The 21,246-nt window shown below is 40.5% G+C and overlaps 1 protein-coding gene across 12 annotated transcripts in view; it reads right to left on the minus strand.

Moving 5' to 3' along the window:
• TCF20 (transcription factor 20) overlaps nt 1-21,246 on the minus strand; it is a 131,869-nt gene that overhangs the window by 18,266 nt on the left and 92,357 nt on the right. The gene's annotated exons all lie outside the window — the stretch shown is intronic.

Consider the following 21,246-nt stretch of genomic DNA (forward strand, 5'->3'; position numbering starts at 1 on the left):
AGGGAAGAGAAATTCCTTTTGCTCAGTAAGCAGCCTGCTTAACCTCCCCTGCTTGAAAGAGCTGAAGGCTGGTACTTGGAGTGTGCTCCCAACGGGAGGTGCCAATGGATAGTAATCATTGGCAGGCATCTAATCAACTCCTGGCTTAAATCAAAAAAAGGGAAAAAAAAGGCATAAGAGGGGAAAAAAAGAAAGAAAGAAAAAAAAAAGACCACACAGCAGAGATTGATTCCAAGGTCCTATCTCCACAATTCATCTCTGGCCACAAGGTACATACATCTCACTTAGAATAGGCTGCAGAGACTGAAAAGTGCCATTTAGAGGAGACACTCCATCCCTTGAACTAAATTATCAGTAGTATTAAACCCAGATACATTGTCTCTATTTCTCCGCACTATTAGCAGCCCATTTCTTCCTTGCTACAGCTCATCCTTCTCTGTCTTCCAAAATGAAGTAACACCCCACCTGCAAGTGTCAACGGTTGGGGGGGACAGCTACCACAGCAGCAGCAGAGCCAGTCTAACTCATTTAAAATACTAAACCATCCACTAGTCATATTTCTTTTGCTTTAAGAGGGGTTTCTTTCCCCTCTTACAATTTGTATTCCTTCATTACTAGAAGAGTAAACTCTTCAGAGAGCACACTGTTCTAAGTGTAACAAACAGGAGTGTGGTTTTTGGGTACCTTTTTTTTTCTTCCCTCAGATTTGTACACTCCTCCTAGGTGTTACAACATACACAAGTCCTGAGCTTCCTCCTCCCAAACACACACAAGCTCTTAGGCTTGCGAAAGGAAGTGCCTCAAGCTGCTCAATTAAAACAAGATACCTTAACTTTTCTGACTCTGCACTGACAGAAATAATGTCTTTGTCTAGGAATACTAGAATCCCATCAGGTTTTGCTGGTGGGAGGACAGCAGCCATGCAGCTAGCCCTTCCAACGTATTCTGACCAGCAACAGAAACAGTTGCTTAGAAGCAGAAATTAATTGCTTCTGCCTAGCACTACTATAAGGTGTTTTGAGATGATTCTTGCACTTTCTTTCTTGTGGAACAATTACCAAAGCACTTTAAGCAAGGACATTCCCAGCAGATGCAACTGTATCATACTTCCTACTGTCTACAATCTAAAGAGTCTTTTATTACTACTGATCAGTTGCTTCTTTCAGTTTGCTCACCTGCACCCCACACACTCGGGCCTCATTCTAACCTTCTCTCTTTCCAAGCACCAGTTTCAATTTGCTCTTTTTCCCCTTCTTACATACCAGTGTCAAGAACGCTTAAGCAGAATAAAATAGAAAGCAACTACTGAAGGTTACTAAACAAGAAAAGCAAAAGCAAAAATATTCAAAGATACATGACATTAATTGTATAGGTACAAGTCTTCACTTTACATGTTATATGCATTTTTCACATCCTCTCCTTCATCTGTTTAAGCTTTTAGGAAAATAATTGCTTCTGTATAATTGCACTGCACAAATGCAGATGTAAGATAATGAGGATTTCAGAGTCAGCTGCAATATTAGGAAGGAGGGCCTTCTGACTATTTCTGATTAGACAGTTGGCAGGCTAGGCAGAGGCTCAGATTTAATATCCAGGCAAAAGGGCAACACAAGCAGCAGGCAGCCGCATTCTTTTTCCTGGAAAGCGGGATGCAGAGAGAGAACTTAGTCCAACAAGCTACAAGGAAAACTAAAAGAGTAAAAACCAAATATATTTGTACTGTTTGCTACAGGAGAAAAGAATATGTGATTTTTGGAAGACTACTTCAAATAGGGACTGGGATAAAAAAAGAGCAGAGATTTTTAGGAAACGGGAAAGGAAAACAGCTGTTTCACCAGTATGCAGATATTGGTTAATAAAAAAACTTGCTTATGTGACTGAGGCTAGAGATAACAACCAGTACCAAAGGACACAGAATCTTAAGGGTTGGAAGGGACCTTGAAAGATCATCTAGTTCAATCCTCCCCTGCCAGAGCAGGACCACCTATACACAGAAATGTTAGTTTCCATTCCCTGTCAAACAATTTAAGTTCTTCAAAAAGCAGGCACAGGATAGCAGAAAAAACGAACCACACAATTAAAATGATAAAAATCCTTTACACTTGCATTACTAAAAGGTATCTCTTGCCAACGGTGATATATTCATGTAGCAATAAATCAAGTAATAATAAAAGAAAACAGTCGCTGACACAAAACTGGGGAGCCACCTTCAAGTTAAGAAACTAAGGACAAATTTAGATTCCAAGACTTCAAACAGACAAATGAACGATCTGGAAGATGCTATACTAATAAAGCTCCATTAGGAAACACAGTAAAAAGTCAGAACTGCAGTGCTGCACTGGCTGCTGAAGCACAAAGGGAAGCTGCAGCTCAAAATGGATGGCGTGGAAAAAAACAATACAGAAGAAATACAAGATCTGAAAAATGTCTTAGGAAAGGGAATTACCATTCAATACACAAAAAACTGATTAAAGTATAACAGAGGCACTTAAAGAACAGAGAATTCCACTTCCCTACATTCGAAGACAGAAAGTAACAAGAACAGAAATAAATGGTTAGTTTTGACATGGAATGGTTTGCCAGTAAGAATTTCTTATGTCCTATGCAGACACTTAAGCTATTCAACTGTACTCACAGATACTCTCAAAAAGGGGGCTGAACAATAAGACGTGAAAACTTGTAAGGTTTGCAAAATTCTCCAAGGTAGTCAGATCTTAAAGTGATGGTAAAGAGCTGCAAAAACATCTCACAATCCTAGAGAACTAGGTGATAAAATGGAGATGGAACTGAATGCTTTTAAGTGCAAAGTGCTACAGACAAGGAAAATATTTTCACTTATGCATATACATGATGACAGACTCTAAATCGTCTTTTACTACTTCTGGGAAGATATTAGTAGTCACTCTGGACAGACACATCACGCAGTCCCCGCAACCGCAAAAAAAGAGAGAATATAAGAAGTTATTGGGAAAATAAATTGATAATGAAACCCAAATCTTCATTATGTCTCTCTGTTACTCATGTAGTACCCTGACATTTTAATATTCTGCGTGGTTCTAGTCACTCTATTAATAAAGGAATACAATAAATGAGGAAAAAAAACCCACATAAAAACCTCCAACAGACAGACCACAGAGATAACAATGAATGCAAAGAGCTTCCATATGAGAACAGACAGTATTTTGGAAAAGTGGTAGCTGAAAGGGAATTGAGATCTATAAAATCAGTTATGGTTTGTATGAGGGAATGATGTTCAGCCATGTCCAAGAATGAAGAGTAAATAATGGGTTAAATTTAAAGAATGCTGGAGTGGACAAAAAATAAGTGAGTTCAACACCAGATTAGACAAATTCATCAAGCATAGAAATGCCACTGCCTGTTAAATACAGTGCTGTGAAAGAGACTCTTAAGCTGTGACTGTTGAAAGGAAGGAGAAAATATGCAAGTAGCGCTCTGCCTTGTTTACTACACATCTCCAAAGGTAACTGCTCCTGGCAGTGACTGCAGACAGGACACCACAACAAAACATACTTTCACACCTGCCTGCAACAGGCAGTTCTTTTGTAGACCCTGAGATTTGACTGTGAAATTCCACAATGAACAATTTAAAAAACCCCATGATTATTTAAGAGGATGTAGGTGCCCAGAAATGACACTGTTAGGTTACAAGGTTTTATGACTCCTCTTACCTCCAGAACTGGAAAGCTGAGATAAACTGTAACACTGTATAAAAGGGTTGAAATTTGATCTAAGGGATAAGTTCATGTTCAGTACTCCATACAAGCCTAAGTGTTTCACTCAGTGGAGTGATCAAAGGCTTACATGTGCATGAACATACTCTAAGATGACAAGACTGGTGGAAAAGCTGAGAAAGTCGTGGAAGAGGATGAACCTTCCCCGCCTCTCAAGCAATGGAAAGAGAAAAAACCCAAAGGAAATAAGGAGCACAAGTGAGCCAGAACAGAGGTCAGACACTACAAGAGTTAACTGATGGTTAAGTAAAACAGATTTACCAAAATTAACAAAAACCCCAGTAACTTTAAAGGTAAAGAAAAAGCCTGTTCAATTTCAAATGAAGCTAAGTACACACCTTTGTGGCTGCTTTGTATTATAAAAGGAACACTACCAAGTCCAAGAGGACAAGAAATGCATAAATCTTGCTTCCTTTGATGACAGAGCCACCCGGAATGAGAAACATTTCAGACAACCACTTAGAATTACAGGGATTTGAATTTGCTAAAGTATGCAAGTCTAGCAGACAAAAAAAATACACAGTTTATGTTATCTTGGGTAGTCATTTGGGGAATTAAATGTGCAACAATAAGTGCAATTTAGTTACAAAAAGGTCTGAAAGATAGAAGAGCAGGCTTAAAGGAGGAAAAAGAAATTCAAATTTTCAAGCAGCGATGGTGTGATAAGGACATACAGAGCTGTGGGAACAGCAGAGTCAGCAAGAGAGAGCATTTACTCCAGTTGGGATTTTTCTGAGAATACTATATTTCTTTCCCAGTCATCTTGGGCACTGATTGCAGGAAATAACCAACTGTATGGTAAACTTCTGTTTAGCATGGGGTCTACTGAGTGCAGTATGAAACAACAGCATGCAGTTGCCTCAAAACAAAGCAACATCACCACCGTAAGAGATTTTGGATAAACTAAGTAATTACCAAAAGCTCTCCCCTGTAAAACAAAACCTTTGGATATCAATGTCTGGAGTGGGGTAAAAAATGGGGGAGGGGAAGGAAAAAAGACAAACATTGAAATGCAATAAACTCAAGCAATTTGTTTTCATGAGGAAAACTGCATGACAGAACCAGTTTTCCTCCAGTCCAAGAAAAAAAGGAGATGACGCTGAGTACTAAAAAGTTCAGAGGGGAAAAAAAAAAGGTCCAGTTCGTTAAAGACATAATTACCACTACTAGTGGTAGTGGTGGATTCACCAGAAAAAAAAGCTTTGTAAAGGCTTAAAAATAACGAAATGCTTTTGAGCAAGGTAAACTTGTAAACAGAAAATATTTTGACAAGATATGAAACGCCTATGCAACCTGGCAGGAAAAAGGATGCTGCAGAAACCCACCCCTGCCAACAACTCAAAGACTTGTAACATCAGACAGAAATAAACCATTTGTCATTATTTGTAATAACCTGTGCGAGTCCTCGTCACAAACAGAGCCTCACTGTGCAAGACACTTGAGTAGTACAGAACAAAGCGTTGGTGGATGCAAAGGGATGAAATGGGAATGGTGAGACTGAGCCAGCAGCGTTGGGCAGAGTCCATCACAGCAGCAGGCTATAAGCATATCCAATTGTTCAGCAGAAATCCCAAACAAGAAGGGCTTTGAAGTAATGGATGAAGGAAAACAGAGGAAAACGTGCAGGGTTATGGAAGTGATGCACTTAATTCAGGAATTTATAAAATTAGCCAGGATGCACTGATTGGAAGTAGATTGCTCTTGAAACTGAAAGAAGGAAAAGCAGCAGGATGAAGGTTGATCAAATAATGATGAGACTCTTACATGTGAGGCAAAAGAGGAAGTCGGCAGGTGAATGTGGAAGAAGCAGGCATGCAAAAACAATAGTTTAGAAAATGTTTTTAGTAACAGTATTTCAGAATGAATGTTTACCCATTAATAAGAATATCAACTCTTTTAATTAAGGTCTAAAGAGATGCTCCTATTGCACAGTCAAAATACATTCCACTGCAACTAAGAACAGGCAAAAGAGGTACTACACTCATCTTTACTGGAAAATGAACAACTTGTCCCTCTAGAAGAGGGGTAGCAAATAAAAATACTGCTCAATACTGTTAAACAGAGAACAGTAGGAAACAGTTCCTCCAGAAGGCTACTGAAGCAGGCTGGCAGCAGGGCTGTGATAAACAGCAGCGAAGTCCACATAGTTTCCTGAGGTCACTAGTGGCTGTTGGAACCAAGGAAAAGCAGTCAAAGATGTGAAATAACAGCAGATGAAATGAAACCGAGAGAAGAAGTAAAGGTGCAATGCTGGCAGAAGGAAAAATGCCTATGAGTCTGTACATCTCTCTTTAGTGATAAGCTGTGAAGATCAGTGTTATTAAAAAACTGAAAAGAAGATACAAGCTCATAAACTACAGCAATAAATAATCAAGCACAGTTGAGGAAAACTAGATAAATTAGTAACACACACTGACGAAATGACCTCAAGATACAGAGGAGATGCTCAGCATAAAATAAATATTTGTTGGCCAAAAAAAAGAATGGGTCTGAAGAGGAATATATTCTTTCACTATTCAATAACCACCAGGAAAAAACCTACAAACCATAATGATATATGTACTGCTTCAACTGCCCATTACAATAATAGCTACTTTTCATAAATTCCAAGCTGAGTTTATTAAAAAATATCCAGGGTCAGTAGGCTTGTGAGACACACACAACTCAGGAAAACTTGGTATGAGCTAGCAGCAGTTGAGAAGTGGCAGCTAATATAAATAGCAGCAGAAGTCCAAGGCCGGATGGCATTCCAGCTGGATATTACAAAGTAGCTGAGGTAGAGGCAGTAGTTTCCTTAAAGGACACACTTAATGTTGCTGTCCAGAGGGAAGAACTTCCTCTACCTAAAGACTAAGGAGCTGTGTGTGGTTCTCCCCACATCTGCGGAGAAAAAAAAAACCTAATGAAGACCTTTTGGCTTCAGAACACTTCTGAACTGTGGTAAAGGCAATAATATCATCTAACTATTTGCAAGCTGTAGCTTCAGTTTTTATAAATCTAGATAAACCTATACTAAGATAAAAAGGACGAGTGTGATCCATAGACTACTAGAAATAAGTCACTGTGCAAGATCAAAGAGAAATTTCAATCTTTTTTCACCTGAAGCAGAAATTGAAAGGTACAGGCTGTTTTAATTTATTCTACACAGGCACACCCTCTTCTCACTCCTTATCCCTCCATCTTCTGAGGGCTCTAGCCCAAAAACTGAAGCCTAAGTATTATTTGTTACACAGCTTCAGAGACTGGGAATGGAAAATTCCCCTTTTGGCATTACCCTTGATGTTATTCGTCCAGAAAACGGAACTTATTGTTAACTATTCAAAACTCCTGTTCCCCAGGAACTACCTCTGCAGATTTCTGCTTACAGGTCTAGTACCATATAGCATCACTAAAGAATCCTTATTCTCCCCAATGATACTGTGTAACACTTCAAAAGAGGAATAATTACATGTAAGCGTAGGAGTTAAGGCTGCTTTAAAACCTCATAAAATAGTTTTATGTACCTGTAACGTGAGTACTGGCTATTTTTTTTCTAATCCACCCTAAACAATTTCCTAAATCAAACATTTACAAATAATTGTTGTTTTTCTGAAAAGCATTGGTTGTGCATTTTAGTGATTAAACTTGAAGAGTATTCTCCCAGAAAACACTTCACCATTAAAAACAGTAATGAGTTTATGTATGGTAACAGTACATTCAAGTTAGGATCTTTGTTATTTTAACATTCTACAAGAAGAGAAAGCTAACTCCAGATAAACACATAAAAACCCCATTTTTTATTGTCTTCTGTGGACCTAAATGACACAGGAACAAGCTTTGAACTTAGCTTCCTCCTGATACGTCTGTGCAACCAAAACGTGCAACCCTGCATAAGCTCCCTCATCTTCTAATATAACTTAGAACACTGGTTGATTTAAACATGTACTATACTTTCAATTTTCAAAGCATTCTCCATATTTGTCTTAATGGTCACAAAATAAGCGATTTTAAAGGCTACTCTACAGAACAAGTCACCGACTTGTCAAAGGCCACATAGGGAATTTTTGACAGTACAAGCGCAAAAGTCTGGAAAGTCCACAGCTCTCAAACCTGAATTAAAATACATGAAGTTGCCTTTAACTCCCATCCCCACTCCTTTTTTTTTTTTTCCCTTTTAAGTTTCATACTGAGCAGCAGTGTCCTTTAAAGAAAGTCCCCATTTCTGACTCATTCCGATACTACTAAGGGAGGGGAAAAAGGAGGAGGGTGTAAGTATGTTATGAAGCCGGACAGGTCTCCTTTCATCACCAATAACTTTGTGAACCTTAGCAAGCATAAGTTGTCAGTAAGAATAAAGGAGTCAGAAGGAGTACATGAAAAGGTGCAATTAACACTGGTATAGTGCAAAGTACCAACAAAAACATATCTTGTGAAATAAGCCATGAGAAAAAGAAAACGATACATCTGAGAGCTAAGGGACCTAAGCATGAACTAAAAGAAGATATGCAAGGAGCTAGAAATAGAACAAACAAAAAAGATCGCTATTTTGAAGACTGTACAACCAGTTTTAAGCATCAAACTTTATTATTTTCTTACACAGAAAGACATGGACATCAATTAGCTGGTTGAGGTAAGATGTCAGTGTATTTATGCTACCATCAGTTGTGCAACCAGACCTCAGGAAGACAGAGACAATCTATTTTTACCACTGGTAGCTCAGGTCCTGTCAAACAAGGCAGTCACGGTATGTAGAGCCCTGGACAGGCCTTGCCACTCATCAGTCTTTGTGTCTTGAGCAAGCTTGGCATTTTACAACAAGTTCTATGGTGTCATGTCCACTCTTACCAACAGTTCAGTAAACCTGAAGACAACTCAAGCAGATCTACATGACTAAAGTCACCTCCCTTGAGCATCGCTAGAACTTCTCAGAAGGAACTGCATCTGTTTCAACATCATCAATGACCTGAATGAAGGGACAGAGTGTACCCTCAGCAAGTTCGCTGATGACACCAAACTGGGAGGACTGGCTGATTCACAGGAGGGCTGTGCTGCCATTCAGCGGGATCTCGACCGGCTTGAGAGTTGGGCAGAGAGGAACCTCATGAGGTTCAACAAGGGCAAGTGCAGAGTCCTGCATCAGGGAAGGAACAACCCCATGCACCAGTACAGGCTGGGGATTGACCTGCTGGAGAGCAGCTCTGCAGAGAGAGACCTGGGAGTCCCGACTGATAATAAGCTAAATATGAGCCAGCAATGTGCCCTGTGGCCAAGAAGGTCAATGGCATCCTGGGATGCATCAAGAAGAGTGTGGGCAGCAGGTCAAGGGAGGTTCTGCTCCCCCTCTACTCTGCCCTGGTGAGGCCTCATCTGGAGTCCTGTGTCCAGTTCTGGGCTCCTCAGCTCAAGAGGGACAGGGAAGTGTTGGAGAGAGCCCAGCACATGGCCACCAAGATGATCAGGGGACTGGAACATCTTTCATATGAGGAAAGGCTGCGGGAACTGGGGCTGTTTAGTCTGGAGGAGACTGAGGGGAGACCTTATTAACATTTATAAATATCTAAAGGGTGACTATCAGGAGGTTGGGACATCTCTTTTTTCTATAGTAGCTAGCAACAGGACAAGGGGTAATGGGATGAAGCTGGAACACAAAAAGTTCCACTTAAAGATAAGAAAAAACAATTTCACTGTTGAGGTGATGGAGCCCTGGCACAGGCTGCCCAGGGAGGGTGTGGAGTCTCCTTCCTTGGAGGTCTTCAAGACCCACCTGGACATGTTCCTATGCAACCTGATCTGGGTGAAGTTGCTTCTGCAGGGGGGTTGGACTAGATGATCTCTAAAGGTCCCTTCCAACCCCTGCCATTCTATGATTCTGTTTTGGTCTTTTTAACTGAAGACAGAAAAGACTGCTTTAGGTTACTCCAGCTGGCAAACTACACCAGAGGAGGGAAAGGAGCATCAGTCCTTAGTGCTTTTACATCATGGAAGGATGATAATAAGGAAAAACCCCTACTTTTTCATACATCTAGACAAATAGATGATTGCACTTGACATCAGTAATAAATGCTGCAAAGCTATATACACTTGAGAGCCATTTTAGACAAATTTTAGAACGTGTCTTTTATTGAATTTACTAGTTTGTGTAATTAGTAATAATATTCTGGAAAACACTTTCTATATGAAGTCACAGCACTGACCAGTCCACTGGCTTCCAGACTATTTTAAAAACATCAGTGTGTACATGCACAATCTGCTGCCTCCTCCTATCCCTAGCTGAGCGTATATTCCTATATCAGTATTGACACTGACAGTCAAGAAAGCTGACCAAGCCAAAAACTAGCTTGATAAAAAAGGGGCAGGATGGGGAAGAGTATTTTTTGGCCAGATCAGTTACCTGACTCGTTTCAGTCACAGTGCAATAGTGGCAGCAGAAGGAGACGTGTGGGGGAGAAGAATGGCTTCTAACAACCCTAACTTAGCCTAGATGAAATTACCACCGTATTTCATCTTCCCAACAGACTTCTCAGAGGAGCAGAAGTGGTTTATAAGGGACACTTTTGCTCTTTTGTGCTTTTAACAGCCAAAGAGCCTCGACCTTTTGCTATATTCCTACCTCCCTCTCACCTCATCTCAATCCACTCACTACCTCATCTATTTCACTTCCTCCAGCCCTTACCTTGCACTCATCTTTCCCCTCATTTACCCCACCATGGCACAAAGCAATCAAGGACTTCCATCACAGTAAAAATTTCATCAAGCTCGGGAGGGGATTCTGATAAAAGTTTTAGTTGGGGTAAGGAATGGAGTAAGACTATGAAAACCAGCATCATTCTGAGAGCAACCCAGAACTTCAAAGGGCCCTTTGAGGAAGACGATTACTTTGGTAACTCCCTACGCAAGGGCTAACCCACAACCAGTCTCTGTGCCCTATCTCCAGACTGTGCTGTTTTGGTCATTTTTTCCATTTCCGATTCCCATCTCCCCTCCTGGCTCAATGCTGTGATACAAAGGAGCTCTTGAGGGCAATCAACATCAGAATCCCCACCTTCAAATTCCCCAAATAACTCTGGGCCCACATCTTCAGCTACATACCACTCAACATGGCTCAAGTCACTTATGCTCGCCCAGAGCTTTAGTAATACAAGACTGCTGTTAAATGCTAATTGCTTACTAATGAAAACTAATCATCATGCAATTAAACTTTAATCGCTAAGCAGCTGGCTGAGATCCAATCCGTAACAATGAAGGTTCATTAATAACTTTTTTCCCCAAAGTGCTCCATCCATGAAGACTATCCTGTACTCCAAATGGAGTCCAGCTAAGTGTATGAAATGGTTTCAAAAATATTTCTTAATTATTGCCAAGAAAGAAAGAAAAACCACCCAGAGCACAACAGTGTAAGAGTAACATAGTTTAGAATAGATGAAAATTATGGCTTTAAGATTCATGGAATCCGAACTCCATTCCTAGCCTCTTCCATAACCTCAAGGAAAGTGTGCAGCACAGACAGAATGAACCTCTTTTCTCCAATTCCTATCTTTGCAGAGTAACATTTTTCAAGGAAAAAAACCCCTGAGTTTAAACTTTGCTGTAGTTTCTAAAATTATTAGATGAATAGTCATCATACTTCAGTTTTATTTTTACTCATCTTTCTAAATCTAGAAAAATTAATCTCGCTTCTTTCAGAACATATTTCTCCAATTAAAAGAAAAAAAGCAGATTGGGGTTATATAACTAAGTTTATAATGGGCAGAGAGATGAAAATTTACTTTGGAAAGGAAAGAAAGTTTAAAAACTGCTTTTGATATCGTGTTTAAAGAAACCAAACCTCACAACACCATCAGTAAGTGCCTCAGATTCACCTGCACCATCCCTACCCCGCACCGTCTACTGCACAAAGCACTATGCTCATACATCTTTTTATGAACTTGGTTTCCATTGCAGTGTTTGAAGGGCTTTCCTTTATTAGGAATGTAGAACATTAGTACAGCTGAGGCATTATTTTTGCTTATCCAGTGCTCAAAGGATTCAGGATAACTTTTATTCTAAAATGGACAAGCTGTAATTTTTTATTTATTTAAAAAGTCTTACAGAAGATGGGATGTAATTCTAACAATCCATACAATATGATGTAAAAAAGTAATGAATTCTTACCTCCAGAAATTAACCTCTTATCAAACTGAATAAGCAAAGAAATACTAAGAAATCTTTTTTTCAAAATAAGGCAAGTATTTTTTCAAGGTTTGTACTTTTGTCTAGTTGTAATCACATATAGACCATTTTAGACACAGAGACATGAAGCAGGATAAACTTCTGAAGTTCTTGAATGCCCTTCAACGCTTATTTTTCAGTAGCATTCTTCTGATTAAGTTAAGGGGATACAGTTCAAGTGACTACCACCCACAACCAGTCTAAAATACAAACAGCACAACAACCCTCTTCGCCAATTTTGGGGAATCCTAATAACCCTTTTTGCCAGCACAGCTTAAAAAGAGTCAAGCTAAAGTGACAGATAAATGGATTGAGAATTTAGTAAGAGTTTAGTATCTCCACAAGTAACAGGGAACATAAATCTTACAAAAAAGGATTGTGTGAGCTTGCAGATAGCCAGACAAAAAGCTCTAAAGCTTTGTTTAGGAATGTCCTGCATAGAGAAGGCTCCATTCACATTTGTAACAGCTTCTTAGAAATTAAAGTTACTTAAATGTATTTTTAAATGAAAATTGTACATAGATTTAGAGGATCCCTGTTGCTTTATGGAAAGGCTACAACTGTGGAATGAGCAAGCTCCTTTTACATACAAGTTTCCAGTGCTCCTGGCTACTACTCATCTATGTGGTTAAACATCCCATTCTTTCCCAACACTCTATTGTCAGTAAATCTAGTTTCTGCTTTCCTCACTCCACATGCTAGACAAACAGTAAAATATAAAGCCACATGCAACGCAGACAATAATGCCCATACTTGGGGATAAACTAAAGGCAAAGGAGTCTGCTGACAAAGATGCAGAGAAGTTACTTCCCTCTCTACCATTCATGTTCTTTCTGCCCTTGTACAAAATGCCAACATTGGATAAGTCTTTCCTATTTTCAGGTCATCTTTACATTTGAGACCTCAACTAAACTGTACTTCCTGCCACCTACAGTCCACGACTGCCAATCCACTGCACCAGCTTCACCCAATTTCTGCATTTACAGCTCTTAAAAGGCCGCTAATTCTAACCACCAATCTAGTTAGATTACTACATAGAAGTACCATGTCACCCTACACAAGCAAATATGTTAGCACAGAACAGTAAGAGACCTCCAGAGATCACCTAGTCCAGCTCCCCCACTAAAGCAGGTTCCCCTCAATTAGGTTGCCCAGGGACATATCCAAATGGGTTTTGAAAACCTCCAGAGGAGACTCCACAATCTTCTCTGCACAACCTGTGCCAGGGCTCCCTCGCTTCTACAGCAAAGAAGTTCTGCCTCATGTTCCAGTGGAACTTCTTGTGTTTCAGCATGTGTCCATTATCCTTTGTACCGTCACTGAGCACCACAGAAAAAAAGACTCACCCTTTAGGTATTTATACACATTGATAAGGTTTCCTCTTAGTCTTCTCCAGGTTGAACAGCCTCGGTTCCCACAACCCTTCCTCCTAAGAAAGATGCTCCAATCCCCAGATCATCTTGGTAGCCCTGCGCTGGACTCTCTCTAGAAGTTTTCTGTCAAACTGTGGAGCCCAGAACTGGACACAGGACTACAGACAAGGCCTCACCAGGGCAGAGCAGAGAGGGAGCAGAACCTCCCTCAACCTGCTGGCCCCACTTTTCTTGATGCATCCCCAGAATGCCATTGGCCTTCTTGGCCTTGGGTGCACATTGCTGGCTCATGGTTAGTTTATTATCAACCAGGACTCCCAGGTCTCTCTCTGCAGAGCTCTTCTCCAGTAGGTCAATCCCCTGCTTGTCCTGGTGCACGGGGTTGTTCCTCCCTGCCCAACTCTCAAGCCTGTGCAGATCTTGCTGAATGGCAGCACAGCCTTCTGCTGAATCAGTCAGTCCTCACAGTTCGGTGTCATCAGCAAACTTGTGGAGGGTACACTCTGTCCCTTCACCCAAATCGTTGATGAACATGTTGAATAAAGCTAGTCCCAGAAGAGACTATTCACAACAGGGCCAAGGAAAGCCAGATTCATTTCAAAAATGTAATTAATAGCTTGCAAGTACTTCAGATATTGAAATATAAGCATCAGAAATGCACACATGGATACTGTCTGTCCATCTCTGGCATTTGAGGCTTGTGATACCACTACACAGAGCTGCTGTGAGCTATAAAGGGCTGTGGCACTAGTTATTCACACTTTCAGGTTCCTGCCAGAGGAAGGCAATGAACTGAGATACAACAGGGGCTCCTTACTAGGTTCTCGTCTCTGTGGCAGCACACTCTTGCAGACCAGGAGTCATGACAGCACAGAGAGTTTCAGTAGCACAGCAGATGGCAATGCCTTTCTGAGAAAACTGAATCTGAAGTTCATTGTTCAGCCTGTCTTTCAGAATTTCTTCTCCACTCAAAACTTCATGCTCCCTTATTTTTTGTTACACTGAAGAAGAACATTAAAGATGCTGCCATTTCCCGAGGAGTGGAAATGAATGTTAAACTAATTAAATGCTGTCTTCAAGAATGAGCGAGCACATTTCCAGCTCGGGCATCTAGGCGTTTGGACACAGCCCGTCAATGAAAACCAAGAACTTAACCATTTTAAGGGTAATTATAGAAGGTGCCTCAAGGTTCTGTGGCACTCCTCACTTGAGGGGACAAAGTATACTGAAGGCCAGAGATAAAAATAAGCAGACAATGTTCTCAGTACACCTTTTTTTCCAACCACAGCTAACAGGCAGTTTTTAAATTGGTTACTGGTCTCCCTTTCCTCATAGTGAAAAATTAACAAGCTCTAGTGTCACTTCTTCCTACACTCTGGAAATTTCTCCCTACAAGTACAGGTCTGGGTATGAGAAATACAGGTTTTCCTTCCTGTGTTTGTCAGGCATGTGGTCTTTGAAGGAGCAGATTATTATTTCAGCTGAACCCTGACCTGATGCAGAACTTTGCTTGAGGGGCTTTTTGGATGGGGAAAGAAAAAAAAAAAAAAGAATCAGGTTCTGCACATTTTTCTTCTCTAAAAAGAAGGATAATGAATAAAAGGTCAGCATTCATCTCCCAGCACTCAGAAACAGTAGCATTTTTGGGCCTAAAATAATTTCAAATGGTGGTGTCACCTGGGCACAATTTTGTGTTAGAGCTAAGTTGATCTAATGGTTATAATCACCAGAGGAAAGGGCCCTTCCTCGTAGACACAGCAAACACGGCTCATATAGTAAGTGGACTCAGATGGCTGATCTGGCACAAAGACCCCTCATCCCAAGCTAGTTTTCTGATGGATTAGCTAGCTAAAAAAAAACCAAACAACCCACTGTGCAAATGCACAAGGGAAATAGTACAAGCAGGTAGGTTGCAAAGAGGATAAAGTAGGATCACCTCTCTTGACAGCAACTCACTCCTAGCCTGGCTTAGGAACAACAAAACACACCTATTCTGAATGTCTCATTTGGCATAAACTGACACCTTTAGACTACAACTACAACTGGCAGGTTTCTGTGGCTAGAAATTGTTTTGCTTTGTTTTGCCAGAGATACAGTTAACCTTCCACAATTTTCTTAGTTTATACTGATTCTGCAGCTTGAACATTTGATTAGCCACGCAGCTAGGACCCTTTGAAAAGCACTTACAAAAACATTCCCACGGTCTGTAAGTTAGGCTTTGATTTCCCAAATCTGAGACTATAAATAGCTTATAATTCCTGGAGATCCCTCTAGGCATCTTTCTTTACCATTTTGGACCATAGCTGTAAATTAGGTTGAGGCAAACAAAAGAAAGTGGGTCTATGAAAGCGACAGAGTGAACAAAATATTAGATAGGCAAGCTTTATTTCCTCTACAGTAGAATAATTAGGAGATAATTACCGGGAGTCTTAAGTGGTCAAGACCAACTTTTCTGCACAAAATTGTAAGTTGTTCCTTGAGAACGCCAGACAGTATAAGCAAAACTACCTTTGGCCCTACAAACTAAGGCACAACCAACACCAAGCCAGAAGACTGCCCAAGAGTAATGAAAAATTGAAATATCTAAGCATGGATTTGCAAAGAAAGACACATGCAATTAGGTTCTGAACTTCTGTGAGTCTGTACGTGTTTTTTTTAAGGACTGTCTCCAAAGTCAGTCTGACCTTCTGAACAGGCTTGTTAATAGTACTAAAGGAGGTAGATTTCTCCTCTTCAGGTAAGCAGCAGGCTTTGAAAGATAATCCACGGGAAGCTGGACAGGCAAAATTCAAGACTGATGTGAGAAGGCCCAGAATCTCCTTCCATTACACTGTAGATCGCCGGCAGATTTTACACTTCACCTCTTGTTACTCTGAAGTTCTCCTGACCAAAAGCCAAGATGATCCTCTCAATAAGAAACAACGCAGGAAAGAGATTTGGAGGACTTCTTTCCATGTATAAGGATTAAAAGGTTTCTCAAGCTGGGAGTGAAGCACAGATTGATGAGAAAAGTATTACATTTTTTAGGCCTTTCAAAAGAGACCTTTAAAGGGTGATGAACAAGTTTTCCTCTCATAGAGCATTGCCAGCAACAAGAGCTACATTTACCTTCAGGAAGGTCAATTCTGACAAGTGGGATAGGGAGGAGAAGGGGAAAAAAATCCACCAAAACCACAAACAAAAAAAACTCACTCCCCAAAAATCTCACAGCGGAACTAACACTGTGCTAGGCCAGAGCCTCTGCCTTGGAAAAAGTGTTTGATAAAATAACTTCCAAGAAACAGTGTATCACCTCCTAGTGAACAGCTTTAAAAAAAAAAACCACAGCAGTAGAATTATCTTCTTGGATTCTGCAGCTTATCCTAAGACAAAGAATGTTCTCTACACTGTTCCTCTCTTCACTTGCAGCTTCTTAAATTTAATACTTAGAATAATGACCATAAATTCTTTTGAACATTAAAATAAGCCATCAACTACCAAAGTGACTCCATAATTTTGCCAGTTTCAAAGGTAACCAAGATTTCATCTTGCATGGAAATGAGTTTCTCATGAATAGGAAAACAATGAGAAGATAAACAATGCAGGAAACTGTTTTCTTAAAAGTATTTACAGCAAACTGCATGCAACTGTTAGTTTTCCAAATCTGTAAGTGCAAAGAAATGACTGACATGTAAGAAGAGAGACAAAAACTTTCCAGAGGAAAAAAAAAAAAAGGATATATTTAAAAATCTGCTGCAAGATCCTTAGTATCATAAAGCAAAGATCTTTTCCCTAATCACAATCTGCTTTACCTAGTCCAAGACAGTGTCTGGACACTTCCAATATTTGAAAGAGGGGCATTTAACAGGCAACAGGTTCATCCAGCACTGGGGAGACAGCACTGCTTCAGATCAAGATTTCATCAGCCTTGGAATCAAAAATGTCTCACTGCAAAGGCGGCCAGTTAGCATCCTTACTGTGGTTTAAACAACAGCTTAAGAAAGACAGGCTACATGGTAGGTAGGTGCATCTGCTGGGGTATCTAATTTGAACCTCAAAATAATGAGAAGGATTAAACGATTCTGCATCTGAAGGAGCTCAATTAATCCGATCAGCTATTCACATTCTCAGAACCAAGAAGCCTTCTAGAGTGGCCAGAGTAAGAGAAACATCTTTTTGCCTTCAAGAAGTGCAGATTCTAGCACTCTGAAAACCAGCTGGAAGACACCTAGAAGACAATACATTCACACTATTTTCAGACTAGGATGAAATCCAACTTTAAGGAAAGGTCAAAGCTCAGGAGAGTCACCTCACATCCCCATTCTGGAAGGCAAATGACAGAGGTGCTTGGTGGGGGGAAAGCCTCAAAACTTTAATAAGCTTTTATGTGAGGAAAAACAGGTCAGTTTGTGTGAGAAGAAACACAGGATAGGTTACTTATGCCACTATCCCTACAGTATGGCTCTGTGGCTTATGACCTTTGACCAGAAGATTCAGAATACTGCATTAGCAGCAACTTGTGCCATGACCTTTAAAGAATGTCAGCCCACCTGATGGCACGGATTCAGTTTAAATTTGGTGTGCATTTGCCTTTTGCCGGTATTACAAACAGTGTAGAATGACTTGGAATTAGGTCAGTATTTCATTTGCACAGAATGCTTTACATGTATGAATTACAATCACTTCCAGGCTTCATGTACCATAAACCAAAGTCTTTCCTTACCTGAGACCAAATCCAAGACCTAGATTCCCATACGCTTCTGCACACATCTGTCTACTATCTCCTGCTACCAAACAGGACACTAACACAGATGAGCTGCACGTCAGAGGGAACAAAAAGAAAATGCACTTGCAAAGCAAGGAAGAGGTGAAGACAGAGTATACGCAACAAGCATAGAAAATCATCTGTCTGAGCCAGAAGGCTATCCTCAGGCAGCAGGGCAAGAGAGTCTAGTTCAACAGAGCCTTTCCACTGCCTGGGGATGCCTTCTGGCAGGTAAACCTCTGAATACCCTGACTGCCATCTTCGTGTTGCACATAACACTCCTAACTAAAGGGGGGGAGGATATACTGCTGCTAGAGAAAAATACACCACTGCAATTTGCTACAATAGGATAAAAAAGGCTAAAGAAAAAATGTTAGGAGAAAACCTATTCTATTATTTGTGACAGAGGTGAAAGAAAGATGGATTACTCTCATGGACATAATGCAGAAGAGCCCAGCGCTCAGATAGGAGACCTGTATTTAAGACATAACAAGACAAAGCACACACAGGACACAAGGAAAGAGGTCTCTGCCTCTCAAGGTTCAGATTCTTATAACTAGATTAAAATTGGACCTAGACAGAACAGTGGAGAGCACTAAAAAGCAATATATTATTTCTCATACATAGGAAGTCCGCAGTTACTTCTTACAGCCTTAAACGGGAGGGATTAGAAAGAAAAGAGTTCTGAAATCAAATGAGGAGACTGTAAATCTGAGTGACAAGAAAATCAGAACAAGATGGCAGATGATGCCTTAAGGATGATGTGGAGTTAAAGCCACATTTTGAAGTTGGAGTTTGAGAACTCATTGTGAATTCAAGAACAGTTTTTTTAAGTTTGTGGCACAGGAACACAATTCTGCAGTCAAAAAAAGCAGCTCTACAGGACCTTGGAGAAACGCAATCTGGTTACCAAAAGGCACTCAAAGGCATCGTATTCCAGGATAAATGAAGGAAAGCATAAGCAGAACTTTGGTGAACCCCACAAAAAAAGCTAGGAGTAGTAACAACAGCCTCTGAAAAAACAGCAGAAAGGAGGTAATCAAGAGAGGACACAGCCAGGAACCAACAGTGAAACAACACTTCCAAGAGAGTGGCACAGCTGACAGTGACAAATATAGCTGACATGGAAAGGAAAATGAAGTACGAGATCTGAACCTTAGCTAGGAAGAGATCATCGTAAACACAGATTACAATTGTAGCAGAGCACAACTGAACCCACAGTGGAGGACAAGAGCCCCAGACAATGCACTCAAAGAACTTTGAGATGAAAAAAAGGCCAAGGAAATGAAGAGGTAGTTGTAAAGGCAAGAGAAGCCATCAACACTTTGTACTTTCTCTTTTTTTTGTGTCTACAGGTACTATGAGGGAAAAGCTGGGAGCTGAGCAAGCGATTAAAGGAAGAAGGTAGAGAGAAAGGATATAGGTTTCAAAGGAGACAGGGAGATGTTCTTGTATGGCCATAAGAGCAAATGAAAGGGTTAAGAAGAGTAGGAAAAAAAGAATTATTCTATTTATGACAAAATGTTCATAATGGTTGGAAGAAAGTAGTAAACGTTAGATCAAAGTGTATTCAGCCAGAAAGTTGTCAAGATCCCATGCAGAGAGAGAACTAGCTGTCAAACAACATGCAAAAAACTCTTATAAAAATGTTGTGGATAACGGGTTACTCTGTGCCAAGCTTGATTAAAGCTTAGTAGTGCAGCATGCTTCTGCCAGGCATACCCCCATTGCAGGTAAAGGAACACTAAATGGATTGCTGGAGGGCAACTCAGGTGGTTCAGGAACTCAAAGAAAAGGCACGTGCTATCAGAAGAACCAAGATCATAAATGAAAGACACCCTGAAAACAGGAAAAAGTGAAAACCAGGCTAGAGCAATCCAAACTCAAAGTACTGGTGAACTACGGGACACAAGAAAGCACGACCGGATTGCAAGCAGAATCCAAACAGCGGTGGAGATCCTGAAAGAAACCTTGCAATTACCAGAGATAAGAAATTCAGCAGTTGCATCAGAACAAGCATGCGGGCACGGCTCAATGGAAACCAAATGAAATTAACTGACTTTGTTTAATGAGAGGCTAGAAACAAGAATGCAGGCCAAATCAAGTTAGGGCAAAGAAGCATGTAATTACTGTCAAAGAACAGTGAGTGAAAATGCAGAACGAGCGAGAAATCAAACCTGAAGAGAAAAAAAGCTCATGGGGAGAAAAGGAGCATGCTGCATGTAACAATACACAGCAAAGAGAAGGTAAAAACTGGATCCCAACACTGTTTAGAAAAGGAAGACTCGGAAGGCAAGAGGAAAAACACTGTCTAGTGCCTCTTCCATGGTCTAGCCCAGGGCAGAGAGCACTATGCAAAAGAGGTGCAGCATACTGATGATGACAAAGCAAGTCACATAACTGTGGCTTTTGAGTGCCAGCTTCTGTCTAAGAAAAATCGAGGACAGCAAATATCTCCAACCACAACTTAGCAGCTGAGAATAAAGCTCTCCCTTCCTTTTACATGTTTCTTCTCACACATTGTATCCTCGCACTTTGGAGAAAGTGAATTATCAGCAATTAATTCATCAGTGCTGAACCCATTCCATTTCACTTAAAGCTTACAGAACTCTCCGCAGTTCTACTCTGTCCAACTTACTCTGTCAGGACTGCAAATGCTCCTACAGCTGTGTAATCTGTATTACAGTCACAGAATAACTTCGGTTGGAAGGGATCCCTGCTGAAAGCAGAGCCAACTTTGAAGCCAGATCCAACTTCAGAGGTAAAGTGAATTGCTTAGGGCCTTGCCCAGCCACATCTGTGCGTCTCCAAGAATAGATATTCCGCAGCTTCTCTGTTGTTTCCCCTCCATCAGTTCAATGTTTGGCCACCCTCAGAGCAATTTTTTTTTGCCTAATATTGAATTGGAATTTTCTTTAATGCAATTTGTGTCTGCTGAAACTTGTCCTTTCACTGTATGACTCCAAGAAGAACCCTAGGGAATATTAACTATTTACCAGGATAAAGAGGAGAAAAAGAGACCATTGTAGTCATGAGAAAGTCTTTGGACATCCAGAACTTTTAGTAGGTAGTCAGCATCCAGTTTTTTTGATGCCCGAAAAAAAAATCTGTCTGACCAGATGTGAGAGAGCTAAATGAGATCATCAAAAGAAAAAGCATCAAACATTTATTTAAGGTGAAAGATGATCAC

The sequence above is a fragment of the Colius striatus genome, chromosome 1 (genome assembly GCF_028858725.1).
Source record: "Colius striatus isolate bColStr4 chromosome 1, bColStr4.1.hap1, whole genome shotgun sequence".
Classification (NCBI taxonomy): domain Eukaryota; kingdom Metazoa; phylum Chordata; class Aves; order Coliiformes; family Coliidae; genus Colius; species Colius striatus.